Below are 22,278 nucleotides of genomic sequence, written 5' to 3'. Positions count from 1 at the left end.
TTCATTATGTAAGAAAAACATTCCACTTTCTGATGAGCCTTACCTAGAGAAAAACGACATTTGGTGTCACAGTAAATAAAATCTTCAAAGTAAAGTACACACAGATACAATTTTACCAAAATAAACTCGAAACAACCTGTTAGGCTACACAAAGAAACCAAACAAACAAAAAACAGAAATAAGGAACTTTCAGCTACTTTAGCTGGCTGAAATTCACTCTGGAAAACCCAATACTCTTACTAACCATCAGCTTGACACCCCTGTTAAAATTCCTCCCTGACTCTCAGAGATCAGCCTGACTCTGTAGTTAGAAAACAGGCTCTCATTGCTACACAAGAACAAGTTTTTAAAAATGAGAATTTAAACAGAGACTACCAGATGATGTAATCAGCTGCCACTGAACACTGATAGATGAACAAAATAGCATAAAATGAGGGTTTAAACACTTTGTTATTCTAGAAGGATTTATGGTGGCATGAGGGCTGAACCAAACCGACACTGTTTCACCTCTGACTCATCAAGGGAGGCCATCAAAGCTGAAACAGGTGTGATGTTTAAGGATAAACTAGTATTGTGGCTCTTTGAATGATATGATGACACATGACATGATAAATTACTAAATGAACAACAACTGAGATATAATTATGAGGTTTTGTGATTAAGTTCCAGCGATAAAATGTGTATGTTGGTCTGAGAACACACAGCAGGGTTTAAGCCGCACGCATGCTGATAAAAACATAATCGCTTTGGTCCTACTGTGTGTGGTGTTGTCAAAAGGCTACACACACCAACAGATTATCTCACAAGCATTCCCATGGTAGATGGAAAGGCTTCTACAACCTCTCGAGATCAAATATACTTTGGGAGTAAACAAACATGGCTGAGTTGGAGTGCGCAACACACTCCTGTCACTTTGCTTTTTGATTAGCTACATTGATTGGCACTTGAAATTGGAGCAGGACCATCCAACATGCTCGAGAATTCCAATTTATGACAGGTGTAGTCCTGACATCCTTCCTAGCAGACCAAAGCGCTTTACGCCACACAAGGTGGGGTTTCCTGATGTCATTATTTTAAAGTCATTGATAGATTTTGCTCTGCATGATGGTCTAGCCACTCTCCATAGGAGCCTCAGCAGGTCTATCGTTAGCCTGAGCAGTATGCCAACCGCAGCTGTTGGTTTGGTGTGCGCGATGATGCAATGGGGCAGAACAACCAAAAAGGCTGTGGTTCGATTCAAATGGCTTTAGCATCAACTATAGACTATGTAAATGGTATATGGCATGTATTTGATATAGTGCCTTCTAGAGTCCTGGAACCCCCCAAGGCGCTTTACAACACAATCAGTCATTAACCCATTCACACACACATTCACACCCTGGTGGAGTTGAGCTACGATGTACCTACAGCTGCCGTGGGGCACACGGACAAAGGCGAGGCTGCCGAGCACTGGCACCACCGGTCCCTCCGACTACCACCAGCAGGCAAGGGAGGGTTAAATGTCTTGCCCAAAGACACAACAACAGACTGAGCAGGGCTCGAACCTGCAACCTTCTGATTACGGGGAGAGCATTTAACTCCTGTGCCATCGTCGCCCCATGTAGACTTGAGATGTTCTGTGGGTCAAGAACAGATCTAAGTACTTAAGCCCCTTTTTTAAAAAAAGATGCATTTGTGTCATCTTCAACAGTGTATGGTGGACCACGTCTTTGACTGACATCCGTAGGTGAGTATGCCACATTGTTCATTGTCCAATAACATGCAGAGACAGTTTGAAAGACAACCGTAGATCCCGACTGAGCTCTACCTATGGGTCTTGGCTAGACTATATATTCACATATACTGTATAGGATTGCTTGCCAGGCTAGTAATCTGGAGCATTCTTTACATTGTCGGAAGGGGAGAATGAGGTGAAAAAATCGTTCTTGTCCTGCTGTGTCAACTGGCCTTTAGCTACAGTTCCATGTACTACATCAATGGTTCATAAACTGGCGTCCATGACCCGCCAAGGAGGTCTTAACAAGATTGTAGTGGGTCCCCACAATTTTTCTGTGCTGAGGTTGTGAGGTTACCAAGATTATACACAGCCTAGCCAAAAAAAGGTCACACTCTAATATTTTGTTGGACCATCTTTAGCTTTGATTGCAGCATTGTTTCAAAAAGCTTCTGCAGTGTCACAAGATTTATTTCCATCCTGTGTTGCATTAATGTTTCACAAAGATCTTACATAGATGATGGTAGAGTCTGACCGCTGCACAAAGCCTTCTTCAGTACATCTCAAAAATTCTCATTGGGGTTAAGGTCTGGACACTGTGGTGGCCAATCCATGCATGAAAATGATGTCTCATGCTCACTAAACCACTCTTTCATATTTTGAGCCTGATAAATTCTTGCATCGTCATCTTGGAATATGCCCGTGCCATCAGGGAAGGTGGAGTAATCTGGTCATTCAGTATTTTCAGGTAGTCAGCTGACCTCATTCTTGGAGCACATCCTGTTGCTGAACCTAGACCTGACCACCTGCAGCAAGCCCAGATCATAAACTGCCCCCACAGGCTTGTACAGTAGTCAACAGGCATGATGGGCGCATCACTTCATCTGCCTCTCTTCTTACCCTGATGCACCCATCACTCCGGAACAAGGTCCATCTGAGCTCAGACCCGTTTTCAATCATGCGTTGCACAGTTCTTAGCCCAGTTTTAGCCAGTTCTACAATCACCTTAGATGTTTTCTCTGCTTAATGCATGCTAATCATCTGACCCTTCTCAAACAGACTAACATATTTTCCACGACCACCAGATGTGTCTTTCTACATGGTTGTTGGAGAAATGAGAAGCAGCTCATTGCACCAGTAGGGGTTAAATAACGTATTGCCAGCTGAAAGATAATCACCCATGCAATATAATTACTGCAGGCTCCCACCTATTTTCTTAGTTAAATCCAGGTGGTGCCTTTATTTTGGCCGGGAAATGAATTTGTAAAACTAACATTTATAGAATACCAATGACACGCCAAAGAGTATAATAAAAAGCCTATGTGAGCATTATCTATCTGCCTGAATAAAGTTTGTAACCAGTCACTTTTAAAATGTCCAGGAAACAGCAGAGAATGGCTCGGCTAGTAGAGGCTAACCTGTATCATTAGCAACTCCACCACACAGCAGAATTCCTTCAGACTTGTGATATTTGTGGAGATAAAACATCAACGTTGCAAATGGAGTTAGTGATGCAGCTGCGTTATTGTTAGCCAATCAGAGGTGAGATGTCCAATTATTAGGAAATAAAACTCCAGATCCTGCCGTCTGATGCTCATCTCTTATGTGGCTCACTTTTAGTTCCTGAAACAGGTGCACTGGAGCTTTTTTCCCCACAGTAAGACTTAAGCCTGGTTTATGCTTCTCCGTCAGCTCCGCAAGGGACAGACACGCACGGATTGACGGAAGCGTTTTGCTCTTTTACTTCTCCGTCTCCTGGAGAGTGTTGCAAAGCAATTGCCCGGCAGGACAACAGAGGGCGTAGCGCTGTTCTGTGGTATCCTGTCATGTATCGGTCCAAGATAGTGTGTTTATATTGTGTTTTTTGTGTATATAAGAGACTTTTAACACGGACATAATTGTCTCTCATTCTCCCACCTCTTCATGCGCTCCCCACCTCTAAACCCACGTTTCCTGTCATTTCTATCCACAAATAAAAGGCTTGCTGCGCATCTTTTCACTCCTCCAGTCACGGGAGGATGAAACGTTCATATTTTTAGAGTTTTTTCGCGAGGTATTCTTCAAGCTGCTCCGTGTCTGCCGCTAGTTATCCTCGGCTCTCTTTGCAATGGCGGCGCTGTAAACAACAGCGGCGTCCTGACCAATCACAAGCTTGCGTAATCCGTTTCGTTCGACGGATGTTTAAAAAAGTGAGCTCGACTCCGTACGTACTTGCGTGTCTGCCGGAGCCCCACGCAAGGACGTTGCGTGTCTCCGCACTGACGCAGACGGAGAAGCATAAACCAGGCTTTAGAAGGCCTTCATTCCTACTAGAAATCACTGCAAATGTATTGGTTAAATTAGTGTACCACACTTTTAACAACACACTGAATAAATTTAGTCAGGGAAGAGGTTAGGAACGATGGTGACTGGTGCTGGTGTAGTGAGTCTAAATACCCAATTTCTATAGCATAAAAATACTTATTATAACTCCATTAAAATTTTCTTTTTTTACTTTTTATCAGTGGATTTTAGAGTTTACCTTTAGCAAAACAAAAGAAAATAATGGAAAGATGGCGAAGTGAGAGATGGTAATAATTTGCTACACTGTGATCCGAGCATTCTAAACAGCGAAGCAGAAAGAGAGGCTTTGATGAAGCATCATGTTTTGCACCCAGCATGGATGCTCCGCAGGATGTAAATGAGACCTTGATTGCATTAGTAACCATTTTCTCCTCCGACGCACGTCACATACAGATGTTGGGATTTGTAAACCATATACTTCTCCTTGAACCGGCCTGCAGGAGTTAGGCAGCTGGAAGAGATTTTCCTCTCCACTCACCTCTTCCTCTGGTCCCCACATTGTCTCATCTCTTCATCCCGCACTATAGTGTTGCTTGCCTCCAGCTGACCTACACCGCCCAGGTCACTGCCTCTTCTGCTGCCATGACCCAGATGGTTTCACATGCATGTGACAGAGAAGGCCACAAGTCATTTTGACCCAACCTCAAGTCTTTGAGGGCCAACTTAGGACTTACCTGTTTGAGAATTAAATCCAAGTCATGTCTCATGTCTTAAGAATACCCCTAGAGGAAGCATCTACAGAGGATCCACTCTAAATACATCAACATAACTATTATTTTTATACTTTTTAAGTTGATGCTTGAAACCTGCTTTTAGGCATTGTATGTTACTATATTCTTATTGATTTGATTGTGATGTGCCACCAATCCAATCACTCACATTGGATCATTTGTTCATGAACGGAACGTGTAAAATGACACTTAAAAAATGTCTGAGTCTATGCAAACGCACTTAAATCATTCATTCATCCATTCATCTTCTGCAGCAGTTTCTTTCTGCTGAGTGGGGATCTCCAGCAGTCATTAGGTAGGAAGTGAGGTACATCCAGGACAGGTCTCTCCAGTCAGTCACATCTAAGCCATTCCTCTTGTCCAAGATTCTTCCACTGATCATCTTTTATCCCAACTCCAAGTAAAATCCCTCTAAAAGCAGACCCTCAGAATGTCAATGGGACATGAAACAAAACTACCCTTTCATCCACAGATCTGACAGGATCACCAGTAGAACCACTCTGGGAAAGAACTGCACCGTAAGGAAAGTGATTTTTTTTTAAGGCAACCAAAATTACTGATTTCTGCTGTTATCCAGCTCTGGCTCGCCCACCCCTCTGCCCCCCTCCTATCTCTGGCCTCTTTTAAAAACATATTTTGCCTTCATCCTTCAGTATTTGCAGCTACAAAGTGAAGCTAACTGCCCTGATGAGTCCATCCTTAAGCAATCTAAGCAAAACTGGGCCCATCTCTGAAGTACCATCAAGAGGCTGCCTTGCATATGCATTTCTGAGAGCGTTCCAGTGAGTGGATGGATGGTAGCATCTCCCCTCTCATCTCCCATCTGTCTGCAGACGCACCACAAAGCTGCAGAGGCTAAAAAAGATCAATGGCCTCCTTCTGCAGGTTCACCGTGCTCATTGCTGTAATCTGTGCTGCAGAATGGAACACAAAACAGACAGGTTCTCTGCAGGTCTGTAAACACGCATTTTGCTTTATTTGTTTTGAAAGTCTGCCTGGCTGTGGCTTTTGGCAGTCACCGCCTCATATAGAGCAGCAAATGATTCATTCCTGTGGCTTTAATGTTGTTCCATAAAGTAGCACCACAGCTGGATGTCAACCCAAAGATATTTTGCCCTTGAGCTATAGACCATTTAGAGAGGGGAAAAATTGTTTATTTTCCTTCGTGGCAGTATTAGCAGGATAGCAAATTGAACATGAGATAGCAGCTTAGCTGTCATTTTTCACTGCAGGAACAAGAAGAAGCTGTTTGGTCAATTCTGCTACATACTTAAGGTCTGCCAGAAGCCACTTCAGAGCACAAGCTTGATTTCAATGCTCAGTTTGACCAAACAACGGGTCTAATATGACAATTACACACTTCCAGCGGCTTGCTTGCCAAAAGCCCTCATACTTAATGACAGGAGATGGCAGTTAATCACGTCCTTATGCAGGAACCAGGGTGCAGCTCAAAAAAGCTAAGGCATCGTCATAACCTGCCAGCACAATTACCTTTTAGCAATTAGAGTGAGCGCAGTTCGGAACACCTCAGCAAAAAGCCTACAGCAAAGAAACGTCTGCCAGGCAGCGCAACAAGACAAGCTGCCGTCAAGAGCTGCTGCAGCTCACAGGTCAAACACAGGACAATGGATATGCTTAAAAGTTCTCCCTCTCGTGTTACATCCACTCCGAATCAATTTATCACAAGCTCAGCTCTCACAGAAAACAAGGCCATTGAGACTGTGCAGGAAATTCAGCCCGTGGCGCGAGATGCAGAGGAAATATCGGGTGCAAATTCTGCAGCGTTTTCTCAGAGTTCAGCTCAATACTCTTAAATTGTTTAGGATGTTATTGTTGGTCGGGGTGATGTTCGTGTACGCTGCATGTGTTTAATACATATGGATGCCAGACAAACACATGCTGAGGGTGCATTCAGTTCAGAGGATCAGCTGTCCTCTGTGACCAACATCTGTTAGGCTGATGATGCCCTGGGCTGACATACAGTGTGTGAGACCGATTTACCGAGCAGACACACACACACACACACACACACACACACACACACACACTTAAAAAACAATCTAATGGCCATATGCCCAATGAAACAAAAAATTTTGGGACATAGATGCATTTCTGTAATTGCATATAAAAGTAAAGTGGCGGGGAAAAGGTGCTCTCAAGCCGTGATTGTCTTGAACTCAAATAACCCTTGATGTCTTACTTAATTCCATTGTGGAGCCAGAACAGCTTTTATCCCAGTTAATTATTTCCAAATCTTAAACAAATACATAAGGTACAGCCTTCAATTGGATTTCAATGTGCAAGTCAGGCCTCTTGAGGCTGAAATTGCTGCTGCTCTGTATCCATTTTTACTCAAGGTAATCAAATGACTGATAATGTTGGCTGTGTGTTCTCAGAGATGAGAGGAAATGCAGCATCTTACAAAGATAAGAAATCAGTTTCTGCTTTTCTTCCCTTTTTTCTCTTTTTTGATTGGATTACATCTGGGGAGTGTAATCCTTCACAGTGCTCACTCTAGGAGTCCATGCACACCAGAAAGTGAATGTGGAAGCAAGGGGGGGTTAAGGAAGAGACTCTGAATGGAAGAGGATTTGGAGAGTTGAATCCCAAGACAAGCTGGGAAAATCTGAGTAGAGAGACTGAATCAGTAACTCCATATTTCTCTGGAAAGGCTGATGAGGCATCCTGCAGCCAAGCAGGACTCGTGGAAGCTGTTTAAATGAGTTCCAGGTGTCGTTTTGCTGAGCTGGATATGATATGAATTTTCCTCTCATGAGCATGGTTTTCAAACAAAATATATCAATATTGTTTATATATACTGTACATACACACACACACACACACACACACACACACACACACACACACACACACATATATATATACACTTAGGCAAGAGTGGTACTTAGGCAAGACCCTTGGCGCTAGTGCCTACCTCATACATGATGAGAGAAAATGAATGCACGAGATGCCGACTCAGACGTCGCCCAGCCAAATAAGGCCTGCATCAGATGCTGAGGAACCAGAGCACCTTAACCCTCCCACCGTCCTAATGGGTGTGACCCCGCAAGGGTTAATGAAAATTGGGCTACTGGAACAAGACAGAAATGGGCGAGATGTGAGAAGCTGGATTTGTTGGAATGCTACTACTCCAACAACTTCAGTCAGAGGGGTTACGTTTAGAGTATGCAGGAAGAATGGTTACTTCGAAACCCACACCCAACACTAACAGCCAAACAAGTAGTAGCTCAGTGTTCTAACATCCACAAACAGCAACAGCTATTACAATATGAGTTTGTGATGCACAAATGCAACAATAGCATTGAGAGAGAAACTGACCTGTGCGATTAAATCACGACTAAAATGAACATCCCAGGAATAACTACAATGGCTGAGTGAAGTACCATCAGAAATCCTTGAACACATGAATGCAGCGCTGGGAATGATTCCTATGACCACCATCACTGAAACCAACGAGCAAGAAAAACAATGAGAAACAATACCTACAATAGAAAATGTGGTTGTAGGCCGAAATCAAACAGAAGGAGTCTCAGCTCAATGGTAAGAACAAGATCCAGGCTATAGACAGCAACGTCCTGACAGTAATCAGATATCTTGCAGGAATAATAATCTGGTCAAAGGAAGAAATACAGAAAACAGATGTTAAGACACAGAAGCTCCTAACCATGCATGGAAGGTTCCATCCCAAATCCAGCACCCTGAGACTGTACACCAGCCATGAGAACGAATGTCTCAGACAATGGCAAACAGAGGAGGAGGCACTGGAATTACCATCATGGGAAGACGATGAACTAGAAGCCCCAAGGTCAAAGTGGGAAATACCCCCTAAGGTGGTAGAGAATGAGTGAGATCCAGATCCAGGGCGACAAAACAGTGATGGGAAACCAACTGGACATTGTAGTGGCGGACAAACAACTGAGGACAGCCGCTGTGGTTGATGTAGCTATTCCAAGTGATGGCAACATCAGAAAAATGAACATGAGAGACTAAATAAGTACCAGGGCCTCAAAGAAGAACTTGAGGAGAGTGAAGACATCTGTGGTCATCGGGGCACTCGGTGCAGTAACCCCCAAACTGTAGCTAAAGCAGATTCCAGGAAAAAACATCTGACATCTCAGTCCAGAAAGGTGCAGCTCTAGGAGCAGCTAAGATACTGCTACCAGCTAAGATGCTCTACCAGGCCTCTGGTAGAGTATCTTAGCTTGGAAGGACAAGACCACCCACAGAGGGTGAGATGGGAATTTATTTTGCATGGACCAATATGCAATATGAAATCACTGCCTAACTAAGAGATAAACATGCTCCTTTGGACCAAAGATAAGAAAAGAACTAACAAATATAACTGCTGGATGATTAGCTGAGGTTTAAATTCATGTCATAAAGATGTTTTTTTACCTTGTCTTTGCTCAAGGTCTTAACCATATGTTTAGAGCATCTGTCCAGGTGACTGATTGACCTCTGGAGACATGAGTTTAACTTCAACCCCTCAGCTAGACACAGAGGGAATGAAAGGCATTAGATGTTGCTGACAGATAGTCACCGTTCTTGTCTGTTGCAAACAATACAGCCATCACTTTCTCTTAACGGCTGGGAGGTCAGATCAGGAGCTGAAGTAAATGTGATGGGGGATTGTTTCCTGAATTGTTGCAGTCTTTTATTTTTTATTTTTTCATTTTTATTTATTTATTTTTTAGTCAGGGTCCAGTTATAGCAACAAAAAACAAACACTACTACTACTAGCAGGTACTGAATGGTAAATAATACATTAAGATTATCCTATTTAGGGTATGAAATATAGAAATATTCCAGTCTGTCTAAATACGTTCAAACTTTGCATAATTTAAACAAAGTTTAGCTTTGTTTGGTGATTAGAGGATGGAATTTTATTGTATTTTTAATTGTGGTGGGCATAGATTATTTTTTTAATCTAGATTAATCTCACTGTAATCTTGGAATTAATCTAGATTAAAATGGCTCATTCAAATTCTGCCAAAGGCATATGTGTGTGCTACCTAGATAATGAATAAAAGCAAGTCTTTGAGAATGGAGGCATATTTCTTGTTTCAATAATGCATCACAGACTGATAAAGCAGTTTTACTACGATAACTGATGATGAAAATAAATAATGATCAATAAGTATTTGTGTATAATAGTTGTTTATTCAGATCAACACATTCTGCATTGTAGGTCTACAGAATAGGTCATGATTAACTATTTACATCAGTAGAATTTGGTCAATCAGTCCAAGCTCTATATCTCCTTCTTCCACCAGTCACTCAAGCAGACCAGCTTGTTCACATTGTCTGGTGACAAACTAGATCTTCTGTTCTGCACAATATGGCCTGCTAAAGAAAAAAGTATATATATATATATATATATATATATATATATATATATATATATATATATATATATATATATATATATATATATATATATATATATATATACACACACACACACACACACACAGAAATTATCTGGCCTGGGGAGGGGGTTAAATTTCTGGGGTGCCCTTCCAATGCCCCCCTTTAGTTTGCATGTAGGATCGCCTCTGGTGAATGGGAGCGAGAGCTGGAAATGATGCCACAGCTCACCTGTATGAGCAGAAGCCAACTGTTGCTGTTGTTGTCTCTGAAAACGGCAAGGGGAGTTATCCTAGCTCAACTTTTCTAAACAAATATAAAAATTTATGAGTAAAACGTTTATTATTACAGGTGAATTTGAGTCGAAGCCACATGAACAATGGCCTGTAGAAACAATTTATCACTTTATCACAATAAACAGCTGCTAAAAGAGCTAAACTTAGTTGGAAACAGCACCTGTCTGAGAAAGTCTTGTCTCGGTTTTCTCACATCCGAGCGCTGCTTCGGCCGCGGACGGTGAAGTGGGGCCCGGGGAAAGTCCGGCTGGAAATGTCGGAGGTAAACAAAACAACATAAAAAGAATAAAAGTCGGATTTATGGATTAAACTCTGGTGAAAGTACATAAATGATTTACTTGTCCCGCGCAATGAGAAGGGAGAAGCGCTGATAGTGGCGAAGGTGCGACTGTTCGGCTGCATGGGGGACATTAAACTCCACGAGCCTGGCGTCTGTCCATATGTACGATGATCCGCGCCGAGTATACATCCGCGGCAACCAGGTATCCATCCGCGCAATGTGAAAGCCATCATAGCTTACTTAGTACAGACCCAGATCCCAACCCAACTTTGAGAATAGATTACCGGCGTCATTTTTTTTTTATCGCGTGATAAGAGTCTGGCTTTGCCGCAGCGCGTTAACGCCGATAACGGCCCACCCCTAATTTTTAATCTTTTACATTTACAAGGACAGCAGTAGCTCAGGAGGTAGAGTGGGTTGTCCAGTAATCGGAAGGTTGCAGGTTCGATCCTGGTTCTGGCCAGAGAATGCAACAGTTGTGTACTTGGGCAAGACACTTAACACGCCTTGCCTGCTGGTGGTGGTTGGAAGGACTGTTGGTGCCTGTGTTTGGCAGGCCTCACATCTGTCATGCAACCCAGGGCAGCTGTGATGTATCTCCATCAATGTGTGAATGGGTGGATGACTAAATGTATTGAGAAGCACCTTGGGGGGTTGTAGATTCCAAAGAAGGTGTTGTACAAACACAGACCATTGATGACTGAACTGTTTAGCGGAATGAAAACATTTTATTTATTTTCACATAGGTGGTAAAGTTTAACGTAATTGAATTTCAATTATATATATACTTCTTGGTGAGTCAAAAGAAGCAGGCCTTATTATAATTATGTTTTGAAATACAACAGAACTGAGATACAACACCAAATTTTAAAACAATAATAATGTTACAAAAATGCACCCAGTAATATTTTATTCATGGAGCATTTAGTGCCAACCACAGCCCAGCCCAACGTATGCCATACTTGTGAAACCACCTTGTGAGCACCTGTTTGATTTTGTGTGCTTGTGTATAAAAGGTTTCTCCATAGGAGATTTCAAATTGTGGGTGTGAGGGGCCGCAGACCTGCCCCCCAGAGCCATGGTAGACATGGAGGAGATCCAAACCCCTGGACACAGAAAACCACCAATACACCCACCCTGGTGCACAGACACTTAAGCACTTAGACTAGATTTTAAGAGATTGAAAACTTGTTGACATTCTTCAAGACCTTGTGGCACAAAGCACAACACTGCCTGGGGTGAAATAAGTCATCCTCTTCAATCAGGTCAAATTAGGAATGTCTGTGCTCAAAGCCTCTTGGTATGCAACCTGTGCGGACCTGCTCAATTCCCTCACTGAGCACAGATGTAAAATTAATAGAATCTCATATTTTCAACACATCATCATTACTTTGCAAAGACAAACATTTAATCTCAATGCAGTACAACACCGAGCAAATTATCTCGGGTCTCATTCTATCAGCTCCTAAATGAGATGGAATTGAATTAGATTATGCTAGAAAATGAGGTGTTCACGCCAATTGAATGTAATCAAGGTGGTTGAATCAAAGGATCATGAAAGTCTCTAGAGCTAATCCAGCCCTGCAGTGTGCTCTCTGATGAGTAGTGGCTGTTTGTCAAGAGAATATTGATGAAAACAACAACTATAAAAAGAGCAACAAGTTTCAGTGAAGAGGTAAATGGCTTGACAACATTGAGGTCAAAAACTCCATTAGAGGTCTGCTAAACAAATATTTACAAACTCCATGTATTGGCGAGAGTGTGTTATCATGGAGGAACCAGCAACTGCATCTAATTTAATTTTGTGAGTGGATTTCTGCCAAGTCAGGTGACGAGGGTGCAATAGTGGAGATAAACCTGGGTAATCAAAATCAGAACAGTATGTAAGCAAGTGCATAACACGAGCTAAACCTTTACGGTGTTGCACTTTGTTCCACATTATGTGAAACAAGGCTCGAGAGAAATTACAGGCTGTTTGCTGCCTTGGCTTAAAGATACGGTGCAGCCTAAACTCACAGGCATAAAAATTAAAATGCTAACTGGTTTGATGATCCTTTGGTGCCCCTCGGATAGGTTCCTCCCATGTGGCTGAAATTATGGAGCTCTGTAAATCAGTCAACAACTAAAGCTCCGGTTCTCACAGTGAGGGAAACTCCACACACATCGAGAAGAAACTTCCTGTAAATAAATTCATGATCCCAGATGATAACCCCACAGATTCAACACATTCTCACACCCAAGGCGTCAAAATATGACTCGTGTGACCAAGCGTCAATATATGACGATTCGGGACGCCCCAGTGCGTCAGGAAACGACCATCAGGGACAAACTGCTGACGCAGCGTCCCAGAGCGTCGGTATCCGACGCCGGTGGTGAGACAGACATTAGAACTACTTGTGAACAACTTAACCTTCCCCTCACCCCAATCCTAACCTTAAAGTCACAGTTTATGGACCTTAAGGTTAGGATTGGGGTGAGAGGAAGGTTAAATAGTCAAATAATGTCCGTGTGACTGCGCGTGTCAAACGGTGATGCCAGCGGAGCCACGTGACCCAGCATGTCCCTGATCGTCGTCTCCTGACACACTGGGGTGTCTCGAATCGTCATATATTGATGCTTGGTCACACACGTCATATTTTGACGCCTTGGGTTTGAGAATGTGTTGACAGATTTATGAAGATTCTTACGCCTTCCAGTTTTCCTCCTGTAGTACCTTTAATTGCACGTTAGAGATTGTAGCTAGATTTCCAGAATAAACTAAGCTGATTAAGCATTAAGCTAATTAGTAGGACTACACATTAGACATTGGCACGTCACATATATGACATCACCACATAATCTCCTCTCCTCTAGCGTAGCTGCGACTTACCACATGGCCAGATTTATGGTGGTTCTTTCCTGAAGGAAGGATTTTAAGATTGTTGAACGTACAGCCACTTTACCTCTGTTTTTCTCCATGTCTGGTACGATGACATCACTTTCGTGAAGCAGATTTGTAGTCCTGGACTTATTTTCACACCAAACCTAAAATAACATTTACCTCTGTTCAAAAATAAGTGTGTTATTGGTATCAAAATGCTTCATCATATGTGAAATCCATGGCACATAACAAGCAGAATTACAAAATAGCGTTTTTAGCTCTGTTGAATTGCATTCATTTTTTTGTTCTTCTGGGGAACCATGGTCCGGAAGTAGATGGGCGTGACTTACCCCCAAATTCCACTACCTCCGCTCCGCTGCGCTCCGCTCCGACACGAACGCCAGAGCAAAATCGGTCCCGTTCTAGTCAATCAGAGCAATTCCACTACTGCGGCTGTGCTCCGGCAGTGCGGCGCCGTGCGCCGCCCTCTGTTCCGGCGTCCGGCAAAAATAAAATCGATCCTATTTTCGCCGGACGCCGGAGCACCTCCGCAGTAAATGGACTGAAATCACAACCGCCCAACAGGAAAAGGAGCGAGAACAACTTCCGTTTTTCACAATAAATCGATAAACAAAAGGCATTTTTTGTTTCATATGCACAGGTTTAACAACTTTTAACAACTATCAGTGGCGGCTGAAGTTTAAATGCACAAAAGTAAGCCATAAATACCGTTTCCACTTAGCCTGGCAAGCCAGACTAAATACATGTATTATTTAGTCTGGCCACGCTCCATTGACGGCTCTCGGTTGTGGGGCGGGTTCTACCGTTGTCTTTCAAATGATCTCCGCATTCCATTGGACAATGAATGTGATATACTCTTGTTTCACTCTGTTGCATCATCCCACCCACCAGGCATATAGAGTGCCCTGATTGGCCCACAAAGCGGATAAAGCTCTGTGATTTGTTCACTAAGCAGATAGAGCACTATGATTGGCCCACCATTATGGACCAATCACAGCTCTTTATGTGTTTGAAACCCCTCTAGAGAGCTGTGATTGGCTAGCCAGAGTCCTGGTAGGAGCTGCTGAGGTTCCAATGGAGCATGCCTAGACCATTCTTTGCAAAGCAAGAATTTGGTCTAGTTCACTAGGCTAGTTTCCACTATCAAAGTAGTCACACTTTGTTGATCCAAACACTGCTGATCTCTCAACACAAATGATGGGCAGGTTAAACAGTTCATTTCGATGCTTCTCCCACACAACGGGTGTTTGGATTTAACTTCCGCGTTTATTGCTTGGACTGTATCGCAAGATCTCGAAAATCCCGTGCATGCTTGTTTGCCCACCTCAGGTCTCTGCACCGGAGTGGAGCCGTTGTAGAGCGGGTAACAGTAAAAATTGAGTTCGGAAGCGAGCAGGCTGCAGAAGGCGGGGGCGGAGCGGAGCGGAGGTAGTGGAATTTGGGGGTTAGTCTCCCAATGAGAGCCAATAATAAGGGTGTTCCCACTTTTTCTGGTTTCGCTATGCTTTTCCTTTTAATTAACAGGCAAGACCACTGACATCATGCCACCAAGAAAATGCAAAAAAATTACAATGTTGCTACTTATTATTATACCTTTGATTTGTTTCAATCAGAAGAACAGAATGACTAGGAATGACCTAGGATCGAACCAACCAATCACCGGGAGACCTCAGCCACTGACGCACCATAAAACGTCTCCATTAAGCTGGGCGGACACTGTGCGACGTTTTCACTCGTAGCGTTCAACTTCAACTCAAACTCTATGACTTCCTCGCAGAGAAAGCACAACCCAGTTCTCAGATGTGGCCGGACAGCTCACACTGTGCGTCTGGTAGCAACATGTCGTACCTACAAATATGCTGAAAATAGCATTTTTTATACAACATGTCTGACTTTTTGTGTTTTTATTGATGTCCGTTGTGCTTCAAGAGTGTTGTAGCAGGACACAGGGATTAATGGGGGTTGGAGGTAGCCTGGCAAGCCAGACTAAATAAATGTATTATTTTGACTGGCAACGCTCAATTGACGGCTCTCGGTTGTGGGGCGGGTTCTATCGTTGTCTTTCAAATGATCTCCGCATGCAACTGTACAATGAATGTGACATACTCACCGCAACAGCTATCGGTAAATGAGGCGGTCCGCAGTTGAAGAAGGAGAAAACTCATAATTTTTTCAAAAAAAAAAAAAGCACTTATATACATCTATCTGCTCCTGACTCTAATGAAGCCCGAGTTCTAATAGTCCAAAATTGATGTTAAAGCTGTTTCAAATGAGCTGTCGCCATCTTGTTTCACTCTGTTGCATCATACCAACCACCAGGCATATAGAGTGCCCTGATTGGCCCACAAAGCGGATAAAGCTCTGTGATTTGTTCACTAAGCAGATAGAGCACTATGACTGGCACACCATTATGGACCAATCACAGCTCTTTATGTGTTTGAAACCCCTCTAGACAGCTGTGATTGGCCAGCCAGAATGCTGTTAGGGGCTGCAGAGGTTCTAGTGGAGTGTTCCTAGACCAAACTTTGCAAAGCAAGAATTTGTTCTAGTTCCCTAGGCTAGGTTGGAGGAGTAAGATGGAAGAAAGAAGAAAATTAAATTAATGTTTTATCAGTTTAATTTTACATGAACACAAAGAAAAAGCTGTCTTTAAAATCCTTGCCACTGTGTGTTAAAAAAAATGTATAACTAAAAACGAACAACGTGTTTTATTAGGGAAATAGCTGGCGAGCCATGTAGACGCATGTTTACGCACGCGCCAATAGCAATTCTGGTACTTTTTGGGTCGCAGCTGCTTGCAGCGATACCCTCACTAGGGACAAGCAAAACATCAAACACGCCAGAAATGATGGTCGGTGGGTCACCAAGCCCCCATATTACTAGTATGAAAATGAAGCCAACATGGAAGTGACAGCAATTGCAGTTCCACCCTCATCCGCTGGGGGCTGGTGTCAGAAGTGAGTAAATCCTCATTGACTCCCATGTTAAAAATACCAATTTCACAGCAGAAATAAACATGTTTACAGCCTGGTTCCAAAACATATTTTAGGTTTAATAGATCTAGTTTACACTCATGACAACTCTGAGGGGGTTGAATTTTTTGTCATTCTTCTGTTTAAGTGTATTAAATGCCTAAAATTCTGAATAGCCAATGAGCATCAGACTCACGTGACCGCAGAGCTAGCTCTGGGGAAAGGCCTCCTGAACCTCGGCCTCGCCTGAAAACTGTTCTGCCATTTTCATTCTCTCAACTTAGACCATTAGTTGTGCTGTTTGTGCATTCTTTTTGGATGTTATTTATGCAATTGTTGGACAAAATGAATTGCTGTGGTAATATTTGCACAAATAGAGCGTCCAAGGAGTCTCCACTTCATTTTTTTGGTAAGTAAAATTATATTTATGTATTTATGTGGATGATTTTAGGTTACTGCCACTCTTGCACTAGCTGAGCTTAGATTTTAACATGTACTGTTTAACCACTAAATTTTAATGTAATAGGGTAAAACCCAGTGCATTTAACATTACGCAGCATTTTTGAAAATGGGTTAAAATATGACACGTTGGTGGAGCTGGGTTCCAACTATCGGTATGGTCCTCTCCCCTCAGTGGCAGCTCAGCGCATCTCTGATCGCAGCGGCTCCTGTCTGCTGCATGGCTGCCGGCTTGTGGAGCTCTTGGGAGACCTCTGTGTTCCACCCGGTTTTACCCAGCGGTCAGCCCGGTGTATCTCTGACTCAGAAGCTCTGGTGTTGTGCACAGTTAACTCCGGTTGTAGCTAGGTAGCTACCTCCATTAGCTTAGCTCCCACCTCCGCGTTAGCTTTGGGTTAGCTTGTAGCGACATCGCTTCAGTTCGACGGGTGTCGCCATTTGATCCCAGCCTTACAGCCCCACCCTCAGCTCCACCTCTTTTCCCTTTTTTGGAATTGTCTGGGCTTGACGGAACCTGTGACACAGTCAAAATGGCGGTGGTAGCCACCTCCCATTTTGGCACAAAAACGTATTATTGGAGCCTATGGACACGAATTGACCAGTATATACGTCGATGGGGGTCACAGATAGTGATGCTTTATATTGCTGCTGACTAATGATAAAGTTAGTTATGAACATCTAACCTGATACCTGCGTGAATAGAATTAATCATTTTGTTTTGTTTTCTTAACAAAAAGTGTTCACTGGGAAACACATGTAGTGAACCCTGAGCATAGTGACAAATATAACTGAAAACAATCACACCTAAGGACAACGAAGAATTGACTGATTTACTGTTTTCTAAATACCTCATGTATGCACAGGAAGGAGGTGCAAACTCCACACAAACAGCATTTGTGCAAAGACTAAAACTGACAACTTTCTTGCTGAAAAGCAACAGTTTTAACCAGCAAAGCCACCATACAGCCTTAAGAATTACCTTTACGTTGGTCAAGAGCACACAGTTTCAGAATATTAAATTATCTTTTATCATAAAAAGGGAAAGAAATGCAGCTTGAGAACATGTAAACAGAGGAATGTAGAGATTTCTGTTAAATTGTATTTGGTAGAAGCAAACTGTCAGAAAAGTAAATAATCAATAAAGACTGGATCTGTTTTATATTCAGCCTCTGCTCTTACGCTCCACTTGGTAACTGCAGTCAATATTTTCACACTTGACCCACAAAACTATTTGACGAATCGTAAGTACCCAGGCCATTTTCTCTGCCGTTCTCAAATGAGTGGTTAGAGCTGTTATTCTGAAAGCACTTGCAGGAATTCAACCAAAAGCAAGGTGACCAGACACACGTGGGCAAAAATAGATGTTCCCCAACAGAAATTAAAAAAATCACTAAGTTAAGCGGGTGATTTATTCCCTTTAGAAGAAAATGTCAGTGCTTGCAGACATGTTGAATGGCCACACACTGGGTAGTCAAATTTACCCTTCACTTGGAGCGAGTAAACCAGAGCACAGATTGAATTCAGCTGTACAATGCCATTACGTAAGACTAACTCCCTAAATGCACAATAAACGCTGCTTGCTTGCTCGGGGTGGAGAAAGAGTTGGGCGGCGTGACCAAAGTATGGCCCATTGACCGATAGCATCTCTTTCTGCGAGCTGCTCAGAGAGCCAGCTGCTTTATGTCTCCTTCGCCGTCAAATAGGCCACTCTGTTCTGCACAGGAAAGAAGGACAAATCAAGCCGGTGGACTTCTCTCCTAACTCATTCTGGCTCGCTGAGAGTGACATTCCTGCAAAACCACAGAGTTAAAAAGGCGATAAACAACAAAACCCTCTTCTGCACAGCCTGTGTTTAACACTATCCACTTCAGCGTCAAATTTGGTTTCCTCCGAATTTGGTCTTTCAGAACAAAATATGCCACAACCATTTCAGCCATCCCAGGAATTTACTCCAAATGATTGTTTTGCTACTCCTCACACACGAGTGTGTGTTGCATTATACATATGTGTGTGTATGCTTGGCTGCAGGGTAAGGAGTGGTGAGGGAGTTCCCCCACATCTGTTCACCATAAGAGTTTGTTGACAGCAGTTCTTCTCTTTCTCTCCCCCTCTCAGCTCAGCCCATTGGATTTTGTAGTTGCTGCTCTTCGTCCAAGATTAAGTGGAACGTGGTGTTAGCCTGGTGTTTAAGGGCCTGCATGAAAGAGATGTTAGGTTTTTCTTGCCTTGTACGAGACCTCTATAAGGCACTGGACCATGGGGGGTTCTGAAAGCCATGAGTAATTGTGAAAAAAATTTAAATGATTGAAACAATAATACGTTTTTCTCATAATTTGTAGGATTTAATTTATTTGCTTGGGAAATATTACAGATGAACAGGTCTAAAACCGGGCACACCGGAGACAGACGCAATGTGGCGCGCCCGCGTTATCATGCCATCTTTTTTTAATACAAGCCATTATAGTTAATGAGAGTGGCTATATGAGGAGTGCCGAGCCACATCCCAGAAGCACCGCACTGAGGAGCTGAAGATAGGTGCCTGTTCCACGTCAGTCGTCGCACGCGGTTCCGCAGTTGTTTACAACATTGTCGAGTACTTTACAACAGACATTAAGCCGCAACATGGCTTTGCAGCACAAACCCAGCCACAGTTTTGATAACTTTAAAGTACTATTGATCTTAAAATATTCTAAAAAATAGTGTGCTTACCCATTTTTAATGAATTACAGTCTAAGAAAACACAACAGCAAGTTTGATCACGTATTAACAATAGAGTCACTTCCTGTTCTCAAGTCCTGCGTGATGTTGTGACTATCGCGGGACTTTCCATGCAGCGTTCAGCGGCGAGACGTGTCCTGTGTGACCACTTCACTTCCTGGTCTATCTCCAGTGTGCCCCAGGCTTAACACACAGGCCACTAAACAGCAAGCTGAAGTGAAGATCCGAGTGTGTCTGTGGGAGGATTGAAAGCCACCCAAGCCTGTAATTGGGAAAAGGGCCATTTGAACCATCAGCGTTGTCCATTTGTTTTTAAAAGGGAAAAGCAATCGATGGGCCACATTAAGCAGATCTGTGAGAGATCTAAATGGTTCCACAAGCCCACAATCTTTACTTCCTGCTCCAGAGATACTAGCCTTTAATGACTGGACGAGACCCAAAGATGGAGAGGAAGCTGTGAATTTGGCCAATCAGATGAGGCCAATATCCCACACCGACACCTATTTATTGACCCCAGTGTCCCCTCCTTTCTCTAGAACTGCTGCAAGTTAAGATCTCTCATCAGCCTTACATCCAGACGAATCAAACACCAGCAGGTAGCTGGATAACACAACTGCTTGTTCCTGCCTTGGTCGTGCAACTAATTAGCTTTGGTGTAATGACTTTTAGTGGAAAGGTGTAATTGAAGTTCTTGGGTTCAACTGGATCCCTTCGGGTTTTGTTGGCATGACAAGCCTCACTCTGGATTGAGTAATTTCACGTATTTGTTCTCTCTCCCAGAGTCAGGGCTTAACTTGTGCCTGGAAGTTTATCGATCCACTTTTACTCCGAACATGCACACTTATTGACAGCTTGTGCACCGAGATGCTGTGAGGGCCTGCGGGTGCAAACAGCTTGACAGGAAAAGGAAAAATCAAGCCTCAAGAAGCCTTGAAATAGGGAACTCTCCTCATCTTTTTAAACAATTCCCTTTTAAAGTGACTATGTTTGTTGGTGTTGAATTTAAGAGAAACCTGCAGAAGACGCACACCTGCTCCAACATCAGAGACGACGGCTTAAACTGCTGGAGCTGTACAAATGGGTCCTCAGAGGACTCCTCTGTGTCTTTCCTCTCCTTCAGAGTGGAACATTTTCCAACAGCTGGTAGACAATAAAAAGTGAGTGCACTCAGGCTGTGATTTAAAAAGCCTGGCAGAGGTTTTATGGAAGGGGAAAACATTGCTGTGAAAATAAGAGTGGTACACTTAGTGACCCATCTCCTTTGTGAAGTTTTCTATATAATTTCCATAAAGCCCAATTAATTGTTATTCATCATATTGTTTTATTATCCCTCTGTTTGGTTTTATCCTGCTTACGCTATGGCCAAACTCAGACAGGAGAATCATTTGTAAATGTTAGGAATTTCTTCTGATTTCTAATATGAATTCAGTGTTGCAGCAGGTCCGAGTACAACACAAACTAGACTAACGTCTGGTACTGTAACATTTGAACTGTCAAAGTAACGGGTGGCTTTTATTGGGAATCACATTTAAGCAGCTTGCACACTGAAGGCTGCGTGTGCCCAGCTCGGCCTCTAAACCACAACAGATTGGTTCGGAGTTTGGCACAAAATTGAGTTTCCAAAACTATGAGTAGAGAATATTTTTGGCTAGAACAGTGAGCTCACAGTTTTTTTTTTTGGGGTATGTGTTATTGTTGCATTTCCTTCTGCAAATGAATGACACCATGCACAGGAAGAGCAGCAGGATGTGGAGAGCTGTTTCCAAACTGACCTGATACGTTTTGGTTTGGAGCAGTTTAATGTGCCCATGGCTTTGTGACGGTCCCTCACAGAGTACCACAGTCAAAGTTCAAATCTTATTTTATTTTGAAGGATCTGCATTGCATCAAGCCTGCAAAACACAGAGCCTTGCAACATTTTGAGCTTAGTGTGAGAACGGTTAATGAGTGGAACTCAGAGCATCAGCAAGACTTTACGTAGCCTGTAAATACTGTGTGTAGTCATAACGATAAGTACTGTATTACATTTTAAAATGTTACAAATGTTTGGTTGCATTCAGACACAAGACACTTCATAATAACCCTAAACTTGGGCTAACTCAGGCTGCGACTGTTGTTCAAAGCCCAAAGAACATTTTTTTTAAAGAACAGGTTCAAAAGAGTCCAGCAAGGCCATAAATCTGGTCAAATTTAATTCTGTAGCTTTCATGTTTTCTTCCAAGCTACATCTCAGCACTACCCACAATGCAGTACAATCTGGGTGAGTTATGTCAGAATGTGGCCTCGACCTGCTTACCTCATGTAGAAAACATCACACCTGCAACTGACTTTGGTGACATTACTTGAGGCAATTTACCCAACGGCGCTTCTGGAAGCACAACAGTTTAACACCACTTCTTCACACCCACGCTCCCGGAGACCTAGACACATATGGATGTACATAATGGAAAGATTTTTTTCTTCTTAGCACTTCATCTGACCTTATCTGCAGCAGAA

This window comes from Nothobranchius furzeri, chromosome 7, assembly GCF_043380555.1.
Source record: "Nothobranchius furzeri strain GRZ-AD chromosome 7, NfurGRZ-RIMD1, whole genome shotgun sequence".
Lineage (NCBI taxonomy): Eukaryota > Metazoa > Chordata > Actinopteri > Cyprinodontiformes > Nothobranchiidae > Nothobranchius > Nothobranchius furzeri.
The sequence above is the reverse complement of the archived record's forward strand: the minus strand, read 5'-3'. Positions refer to the sequence as shown.